General features: G+C 36.7%; 1 pseudogene; it reads left to right on the top strand.

Annotated features, from left to right (window-relative positions):
* Window positions 1-346: 346 nt before the first annotated feature.
* On the top strand, window positions 347-7996 carry LOC149560559 (peroxidase 5-like; annotated as a pseudogene).
* The last annotated feature ends 303 nt before the right edge of the window (window positions 7997-8299 follow it).

The following is an 8299-nucleotide window of genomic DNA, read 5'->3' on the forward strand; positions in this document are numbered from 1 at the left end:
TTGTTGTGTTAAAAACTTAGAATTTATTTTAATTGATAATAACTTTATGTGGTAGACACGAGGTCGTTGGTCGATATCTTCCCATTATCCACATGACTACTAGAGAATATATCACCATCATATTAAAAGATTTATGCTATACAATATGCTTCAAAAGATAATAAGAGGGTAGTGGCTACCAGATTGCTAGTCTTTAAAAAAGTTTTAAAAGACTTGGTAAAACTTCTGTAGACCCCAGTGACATGATGGAAACAATTAACAGACCATATCTTAAATACCACATTCCCAAAAAAAATTCACACAACCTTCTCCCTTCATCTAATAGAATTCCAAGTATTGTTCCCAAATGGAAGTGACTCAGCTTGTTATTCCTTTGGTCATATTATATTTGTCTGTTAGATCAGCTAACAGAGATAGGCTGAAGGTGGGCCATTATCAGCAAACGTGCCCTGAGGCCAAGAAAATTATCAGTGGAACTGTTGCCAAAGCTATTAAAGGAAATCCAAATGTTCCACCTGCTCTTATAAGATTGCACTTCTATGACTGCTTTGTAAGAGTAAGTTTTTTGGAATACTTTCATCCCTTTAGTATGTTAGTTTAGCTAAGGAGAAAATTAAGCTTGGATAAAAAAAGTCAATTTTGACTATTTAACAGTTTTACTATTAGAATGAAGCTTAGTGTGTGATGTTTAAGCCATCTAGTTAGATCATAATAGTGATAGATGATCATGTACAGGGTTGCGATGGATCAATTCTCCTTAATTCAATAGTGAAAACAAAGGCAAAGAAGGATAAATATGTCAATAACCTAAGCCATAAGGGCTACGAAATAATTGATGAAATCAAGTCCATACCAGAAGCCAATGTTGGAATATTAATTATAGTTGACATTTGCCCCTGGAGCCAAACACCCACCTACCACCCCTGATGGATTATAGAATAAACAAAAAACATGAATGCGGTAGGTGAGTTTTTTGAAATTCTAAAAAGAGGGGAAAAATTTTTTGGCAAAGAAAAAAAGGAATGTTCAGTTCCATTTGACAAGAGAAGTAGTTGAAGTTGAAGAGATTAGAAGTTGCTGAGAGAAGAGAAGTGATCAGTAGATCCAGTCATCAGAGTGCAAAAACAAAAGGAAGTTCATTTTGTGCCTACAGATGCACGTGTTTCTTCGCTGGTCATTCTGTAAGTTTATTGTTTGTTGAGTTTGTCCTGTTGAAGCAGTGATTTCTCTAGGCATTATTGTATGTAACCATTAGAACTGCAAGTTTAAAGTTTTTGAAGTTTGAAGTTTTAAAGTTTTAGGGTTTTCTAGTTGAAGCTGAATGCTCCCAGATTTTGTAATGGTTTAATCAAAGTTGAATAGGAAATAATGAGGCATACTAGAATACATTGTTCTTCTTCTATTCATTGCATTTGAGAAGTTTGTTTGGAAGTTTCAAATTTTGGCTCTCTAGTTTTAATGGTGGAAAAGTTCACATTATAGTTCTGTCACTCGGTATTGTCTTTGGTAGAAGTCTTTTTTTTTACAGTTCAAGCCAAGCTCACTCGATATCTTCTTCTATCGAGCTCCACCCTATAGTGGCTAATGAGTTCACTCGGTACCTTCTTCTACTGAGCTCCACCCTCCAGTGGCTATCAATTTCACTCGGCATCCACACTACTGAGCTCACTTGGCATCCATTGGTGTCGAGTTGTTCTTCATTTACCGAGCTCACTTGGCACTCTCTTGCCACTTAGTTTATTAAGTTGCCGAGTAAATCTGGCACTCGGAAATAGTTTTTGCCAAGCATTATTTGGGTTGTGAAATTAATTTTTAGGGTTGGTAATATATTTCTCACATGATATTAGAGCTTTGAGGCCTCACATCCACAGTGAGTTAGGGCAATTTTTTCTGGGATATTTAAAATGGTAGGAGATGCAAGAAAGATATGGCAGTAGCCACCACCCTTTAATGGACAAAATTATGATACATCATGGGCAAAGAAGATGAAGACCATAATGGTTGCAAATGATTTGTGGTAGTTTTTTATTAATGGGTTCAATGATGTGACAGACCCAACTCAGTATGTTGCTCTCACAAATGCACAAAAGACTCAGCTGAAAGAGTCAAGGAGAAAGGATGCAATGGCATTAAGTCTTATTGAGGCAGCAATGACAGAAACTATTTTTCCCAAGATTGCAACAACAAATTATGCAAAGGAAGCATGGGATATCCTTGAGACAAACTTCAAGGGGACTGATAAAATTCGTATGGTAAAGCTACAGAATATAAGGAGGGATTTTGAGAACCTTCAAATGAAAGAAAATGAATCAATTGCAGATTTCAATTCAAGGACCTCCAATGTAATTAACCAACTAAAGTCAAATGGAGAAGACTATCAAGAGTAGAGGATAGTAGAAAGGATATTGAGAATTTTACCTCATAAATATGACAATTTGGTCATGACCATAGAAGAGGCAAAAGACCTCATTGTTTTGACAATGGATGAGTTGATGGGTATTCTTCAAACCCATGAACATAGGATCAACAGATCTACATCTCCTTCTTCCCAAGAGCAAGCATTCAAAGCTTAGTCAAATCCTAGAGGAAGGAGGAGAGGAAGAAATGGCTCAGGCAAAAACTCTAGAGACAGAGGCCGAGGTAATAGAGGACAAAGAAATGTTGTAGTAGAAAGTAGCAGATAGAGCAAGTAGCTCACAAAATACTTCAAGAGGAGGTAAGAAAAATTACAACTCAAATAGGAGTAATGTAGAATGCTACTATTGTCATAAATATGGGCATTATGTAAGTGAATGCTGGAAGAAGAAAAATGATCAGTTAGGACAAGCAAATGTGGCTGATGTGAACATGGAAAGTGGAAACAATGTCACTACCTTCATCATGTGTAATGTTGGTGAAGAAGAAAGCCCTGAGGTTTGGTACCTCAAAAATGGATGTAGCAACCACATTAGTGGTAATGAAACCTTGTTTTCATTCATTGATAAGAGTTTCAAATCTGAGATTAAAATGGGTAATAATGGAACCCTATCAATAGTGGGCAAAGGATCTATTATGGTTTGCACCAAAAAAAGTGAGAAGAAGGAAATACAAAATGTGTATTTTGCCCCTAGTATGAAGCATAATTTGATGAGCATTGGTTAGCTCATTCAAAATGGATACAAAGTGTTGATGGAGAATGATAGGTGTGTCATTCATGAAAAGGATGGGAGCAAGAACCTACTTCCAGCAGTTCAAATGAAAAAGAACAGAATGTTTCCCTTCAGGATAGAGACATGTTTCTCATCTCAAGTTTGTGTTGCACCTCACACAATCAGCTCTAAGAAGTGTGATTGAAGACCCTTCATGGCTATGGCACCTCAAGTATGGTCATCTTGGCTATGCTGGTCTAAATTTGTTGTCAAATAAAAGAATATTAGAAGGTTTTCCATGAATAGGAAATTCATGTGACAAGTGTGAGGATTATATTTTGGGTAAGCAACATATGCTTCCCTTTAATTTTGAAAATTCTAGGAGGGCTAGATATCCATTAGAGTTAGTACATACTAACCTAGTCGGTCCTATGCAAGTTACTTTCATCGGGGGAAGTACTTATTTCATGACATTTATTGATGATTCCAGTCGTAGGACATGGGTTTATTTTTTGAAATCTAAATCTAAAGCATTTGATAAGTTTCTTGAGTTCAAAGCCCAGGCTAAAAGAGAATGTGGACACTATGTCAAGGTCCTAAGATCAGATAGAGGAGGGGAGTATACCTCCAATTCTTTTGTAAATTTCTACAGGAAACATGGCATAAAGAAAGAGCTCACAGCTAGCTATACACCACAGCAGAATGGATTGGCTGAAAGAAAGAATAGGACCATTATTGAAATGGCAAAGACCATGATGAAAGAGAAAGGTCTCCCAACTGAATTTTGGGGAGAGGCTATAGCAACATCAGTTTACCTAATTAATAGGTGTCCTACAAAGACAATTCATGATAGAATTCCAATGGAGGCATGGTCACAAGGAAGATGGACAGTTGAACACCTAAGGTGTTTGGATGTGTTGCATATGCACATGTGCCTAAAGAGCAAAGGCAACAATTGGATGACAAAAGTGTGATGTGCATTTTCACAAGGTACAACTCAGAATCAAAGGTATACAGATTGTATGACCCATTGAACAATAAGATGATTCTCTCAAGAGATGTGGAATTTCATGAAAATTAGTCATGGTATGGATCGACTAATGAATCACCAAGAACCTCAAGTAAAGTGCCAATTATGAGTGAAGAGGAAGTTGATGAACAAGAAGAGGAAGGAACAAATAGCAGAAAAGGAAAGTAGTCTCGGTCATTGTCAAGCTCCTCTAGGCATGACCAAGTGTCAGTGCCAAGCCAATGTGAAGATTTTGATCCCACACTCTCCTCCCTGTTACCAAGAAAGACCAAGAGTCTTAGGGAGATATACCAAGATGAAAGCTATGAAGATTATGATGAGAGTGTTAATTTTGCATTATTTCTCATAGTGATCCAATATATTTTGAAGAAGTTGTTAAGGAGAAGAAATGGTGTAAGGCCATGGATGAGGAAATAGATGTTATAAAAAAGAATGAGACATTGGAGCTAACTAAATTGCCTCCCAAAAGACAAGTGATTGGAGTGAAATGGGTCTACAAGACCAAATGCAATGTTGTAGGAAAAATTAATAGGCATAAGGCAAGGCTGGTAGTCAAGGGCTACAAATAGTAGTATGCAGAGATTATGATGAGACATATGCCTCGGTTGCAAGAATGGAAACTGTGTGTGTTGTCATAGCAATTGCAGCTTAGCACAAATGGAAGGTATTTGAAATGAATGTGAAGTTTGCCTTCCTAAATGGTGTATTGAAAGAAGAAGTCTATGTGGAGGAGCCACCTGGTTATGAAGTTACAAGTGAAGAACACAAAGTATATAGATTGAAGAGAGCTCTTTATGGGCTCAAGAAAGCTCACAAGGCATGGTACAGTAGGATTGACTCATATTTAATGAGCAATGGATTTAGCAAAAGTAATGGTGAGCCTACTCTCTACATCAAGGCAGAAAATGGTAATGTGTTGATTATTGTCTTGTATGTAGATGATTTAATTTTTACTGGTAATGACAAGACTCTAATTGGTGAGTTCAAAGAGGTCATAAAAAATGAATTTGAGATGACAGAACTTGGTCTCTTGAAGTCCCTTCTAAGCATAGAAGTTAAAAAAGATGCATGATGGCATCTTCATCTCTCAAGAAAAATATGCAAGGAAGATTTTGGAGAGATTTAAAATATAGAATAGTAAGGTAGCCCCAACACCAACAACAATAGGTCTAAAGTTAAGCAAGGAAAACTCTAGCAAGAGAGTGGATCCAACACTATACAAGAGTATGGTTGGAAGTTTAATGTATTTGACTACAACTTGGCCAAACCTAATGCATGCAGTAAGTTTGATTTTTAGATTTATGGAAACACCAAAGGATTCCCATTGGCAAGCGGGAAAGAGGATCCTAAGGTATGTGAAAGGTACCAAGGGATTTGGAATTTTTTATACTGCAGCAAATAAATTCAAGTTGGTAGGTTATACAGATAGTGATTGGGATGGAAGTATAGATGATAGGAAGAGCACTTCTAGATACATGTTTTATATGGGATTGGGTGCAATTTCATGGGCATCCAAGAAGTAACCTATTGTTGCTCAATCTATAGCAAAGGCTAAATACATAACATCAAATGTAGCAACATGTCAAGCTATTTGGTTAAGGAGGATCTTTAAAGATTTGAATGAAAGGCAAGAGGATGGAACCACAATTTATTGTGACAACATCCCTTCAATTGCATTGTTCAAGAATTCAGTCTTCCATGGTAGAAGTAAGCATATTGAAATTAGATATCACTTCATCAGAGAGTTGGTGGAGAATGGGGATATCAAAATGGAATTTTGTAAGTTTGAGCAGTAGCTAGTAGACATTTTCATAAAGCCATTAGGCATAGGAACTTTGGTACACCTAAGAGAGTGTCTTGGTGTAGTTGATGTGGATCAACAATGATCCTTACTTGTTTGGTTTGAGACAAAGGGGGAGTGTTGAAATATTAATTGCAGTTAACATTTGCCCCTGGAGCCAAATGCCCACCTACCACCCCTGATAGATTACTAAACAGACAGAAAACGTGAATGCAATAGGTGAGTTTTTTGAAATTCTAAAAAGAGGGGGATTTTTTTTTGGAAAAGAAAAAAAGGAATGTTCAGTCGATTCAATAAGAGAAGTAGTTGAAGTTGAAGAGATTAGAAGTTGCTAAGAGAAGAGAAGTGATCTGCAGATACAGTCATCAGAGTGCAGAGATAGAAGGAAGTTCATTTCGTGCCTGCAGATGCACATGTTTCTTCTCTAGTTATTCTGTAAGTTTATTTTTTGTTGAGTTTGTCCTGTTGAAGTAGTGATTGCTCTACGCATTATTGTATGCAGCCATTAGTGCTGCAAGTTTAAAGTTTTTGAGGTTTGAAGTTTTAAAGTTTTAGGGTTTTCTGGTTGAAGCCGAATGCTCCCAGATTTTGTAATGGTTTAATCAAAGTTGAATAGAAAATAAGGAGGCATACTAGAATACATTGTTCTTCTTCTATTCATTGCATTTGAGAAGTTTGTTTGGAAGTTTCAAGTTTTGGCTCTCTAGTTTTAATGGTGGAAAAGTTCACGTTATAGTTCTATCACTCGGTATTGTCTTTGGTAGAAGTCTTTTCTCTGCAGTTCAAGTCAAGCTCACTCAGTATCTTCTTCTACCGAGCTCCACCCTGCATTGGCTATCGAGTTCACTCGGTACCTTCTTCTACCAAGCTCCACCCTCTAGTGGCTACTGAGTTCACTCGGCATCCACACTACCAAGCTCACTCTGCACTCTCCTGCCACTCCATTTATTAAGTTGCCAAGTAAATCTAGCACTCGACAATAGTTTTTTCTGAGCATTATTTAGGGTTGTGAAATTAATTTGTAGGGTTGGTAATATATTTCTCACAGCCAAATGTCCCAGTGTTGTTTCTTGTGCCAACATACTAGCATACGCTACAAGAGATAGTGCTTACCAGGCATTCGTATTATTAAGATGATTTATATTATTAGGGTTTTGTAACAATTATAATTTCTTGACATATGTACTTACAATGAATGTGAATTTAGGCCGATGGATTATTTTGGGCTGTTCACGTAGGAAGAAGAGATGGAAGGATATCTCTTGCATCAGAGCTGCCATTGAATCTTCATTCTCCCTCATATAATGTAAAAAAGTTGACACAAGTGTTTGCTTCAAAGCATCTCTCACAGGAAGAAATGGTCACTCTTTCCTGTAGGTCCTCATAGACAATTTGGGCTCAGGCTCAGTCATACGCTAACCTCTTGCATTAGTGATTCATAATATCTTTTTTGATTATTTTATTTTGTTACACTACTATATTCATGCTCTTTCAGTGTGAGGCTTAGTCTTTCGTTTTCATTGTAAATTCCTATTTTTGAACTCTCTATAAATAGTATTATTTTTTTTTCATCAAATTGCTTCTAGACTACATCTCATTACATAAACAATCTCACTGATTTTTGTAGGTGCCCATTCAATTGGGGCTTCTCACTGTAGTGGATTCAGTGGAGATCGGCTGTACAAATTTAGTGGAAGAGGTGTTCAAGACCCTTCCATTAACTGCAACTATTCACTTGAGTTGAAGGCACAATGTCCTCCTTCGGCTTCGCTCGATGTGCGTGTTTGGTTTGATCCTGTCACTCCCGCTAAGCTTGATGTCATTTACTACATAAATTTGAAGTATAATCTTGGATTGCTGAAATTTGATCAAGAGTTTTTTTTAGACGATGCCACCTCTTGACAGGTAAAAATTAATGCCAAGTATCCAACCATTTGGAGGAAGAAGTTTGGGCGAGCTATGGTAAAGATGGGTGTGAATGATGTGGTGACAGGATAGCAGGGAGAGATAAGGAAACACTATCGTTTCTCAAACTAGCCCATTTCTGCACAACCCTTAAGAGGGATTAAAGTTTATTGGCGCTGTTGTATTGTAAATTTCTTTGATTTTTGAAACTGTATTTTGTTTGTGTCATTCATTTTTGTTCTACAGCTATATCAAATATTTTAAAATAATTATTAGAATAATTATTAGTTCTTACTCTAGGTAGGAAATTATATTGCAGTGCACTTTTACTTTTTAACTTTTTTGTCTAATTAGAACACTTTATTATTCAATACATATAAAGTTTTTTTTTCTATTAGCTACAGAGAGATCAAAAGAAATATACAACTCACCAAG

Source organism: Cupressus sempervirens, chromosome 4, assembly GCF_028749045.1.
Source record: "Cupressus sempervirens isolate cs-2001-9-10 chromosome 4, ASM2874904v1, whole genome shotgun sequence".
NCBI lineage: Eukaryota > Viridiplantae > Streptophyta > Pinopsida > Cupressales > Cupressaceae > Cupressus > Cupressus sempervirens.